The 2,111-nt window shown below is 37.7% G+C and overlaps 1 long non-coding RNA gene across 1 annotated transcript; it reads left to right on the plus strand.

The window, feature by feature from the left end:
• The first annotated feature begins 534 nt into the window (after positions 1-534).
• Positions 535-1,861, plus strand: LOC144648688 (uncharacterized). The gene is made up of 4 exons (XR_013569734.1): positions 535-1,047; positions 1,183-1,370; positions 1,588-1,632; positions 1,828-1,861. It is a non-coding gene; the product is annotated as an uncharacterized LOC144648688 (long non-coding RNA).
• The last annotated feature ends 250 nt before the right edge of the window (positions 1,862-2,111 follow it).

The raw sequence follows: 2,111 nt of genomic DNA on the forward strand, positions 1-2,111 counted from the left end.
CAGAAATTCAAACCTGTGGGGGGTGGTTTTCTACTTCTCTGAACTGCATCATTTCCCCCTCCTCCACATGCAAATTTATTGAAAGAGAACATAATCATGATGTTTGCTTGTTTCTTTTTCGTAAGAGAAATGGATTTCCTATAACACTATTACATTGTGATAAAAAAACGAGTACCATCCGTCAAAAGAGTGGTGCTGGCATCAGACAAAGATGATATACTGCAAGAAGCTTCAGCATACTTTGGCATACATGAGCAACACATAATTGCATATAAGGATGGACGTGAAGTGCGAAATGAGTTCAATCTACTTGTCCATATACTTATACTTTATACACTTTAAGTCTATTATTATTGTGAGGATCTGTTTATATCTGTATTAAACTGAATTACTTTAACCAACTGCTTGCTTGCATTTTTTTTATTTCAGTGAGTGTGTTGAAATTTCATGCACGCAATTTTAGATTCGTAAATGAATATTCATGCACGCACTGGTTTCCGGTTTTTGTTGTTACCACTCTGGAAGAGCTGGAAATATTAACAAGAACATAGAAGAGTGGCATTCTGACATAGACATTGTTGCTTACATTGAAGCAAGGTCAGACCGATAAATGCAAGATTTCCAAAAAAATGCAGGGCAAAGTTGTGCAAGAATCCAACTAAAAAATGGTTTCTCTCCACGCCGGGATTTTTTAGGTCATATTTCGGCCAAATATTTGGCCGCATTTTTTTCGATCGCCATATTGGTCGCGTGGGGGTCTGAGACAGAGTCTGCAAGGAGCAAAGTATGCAGGTCCCCTATGAATTATGGTTAATCGCCAGCGCGGTAAATTTGGATGAACCGATAGAACAACTCAAGAGCTTCATTTTGGTACCAAACTTTGCATTGTGCAGATGATATTGTGTGTTTCCGTTGGTCGAGAATCAACGTATGTCATTGTCTTGAGAAGCAAAGTGTATTTTGTAGGCGATCTTTGAAAGATTTAAACTCTAGAACGACAAGACAAGGAGAGGCAAGAAACCAAGCTTCGGATCCATGCATCAAGTGGTAAGAACTTGCTCGATTCAGAATTTTCGATTTTCTTCTCGTTTCCCTGTAATTGTACATTTTCTAAGCCTAATTTCGCTGGAATTCGCGGAATTTCGACTTCACAGAGCGAAGTGACTCTTACTTTTCTTGCAGAATGCGAAAGAAGGCGCTTGGCCTCTGACATCGGCCAGATGGATCCAAGAAAAGGATTTAAAAAACGCTTCCCTCTGAATGATTATTTATAAATCAAACGACAGCAAGACGTCCTTCTTGTCAGTGCCATTGCCTGTGATCGAGAGTTTGCGAAAAAGGCGAGGAAGTTAAAGCGACTGGAGTCGAAGGTAAATAACACGTAAGATCAAATATCAAATCCGCCTTACTGCTCACGTACATCTCTTTCAATGTTATTGGGAGAATCTAGTCCTTAATCAAGCCTGTGAAAAATGTATTTTAGCTCTAAATACGTCTATTTGTGCTAAAGTTTTCGCAGATTATCACAAAATATACTGTTGTGATGATTTTGTGTGAAACTCAGGTTACATTATTTATTTTTTTTAGGCAAAATTGTTCATTGATAAAGAAAATCAAGATGTTCTGGAGAAGGTCAGTTTTTACGAATTTTTTGTGTTTTAATTTATATTCCTGGCATGTTTTGGTGATTGAATTTATATGTCATGGCTTTAAAACTTTGAAATTCGGTAATGAAGAAATATGTATCTAATAAAATAATTAATATATAATCCATTAAAAGTAGCAATTGAACTTGGGCTGAAGATGGGCATTTTATTTTTTTCTTAGATTTCTGTTGGTGACCACCTGATAAATAGAAGGAAAAGCCGAAGGGGACTGTTCAAGCAGAAGATACTGAAGTAGCTATTCCAACACTAGCTGTTGAGACTAGGGTAGAAGTAAAAGAATAGGACCATTCACCAAGGAGCTGCAGTTGGAAGGAAGGAGAATGACTGTGACGACGTCACTGGTCAAGACAGTGTACTAGAGTCAGATTGTGATGATGACGAAGAACATGTTATGAAAAAGACTAATGCAATACAGTGGAACCCACGATATAACGATATTCCCCA

The sequence above is a fragment of the Oculina patagonica genome, chromosome 4 (genome assembly GCF_052425735.1).
Source record: "Oculina patagonica isolate OP01 chromosome 4, crgOcupat, whole genome shotgun sequence".
Taxonomy (NCBI): Eukaryota; Metazoa; Cnidaria; class Anthozoa; order Scleractinia; family Oculinidae; genus Oculina; species Oculina patagonica.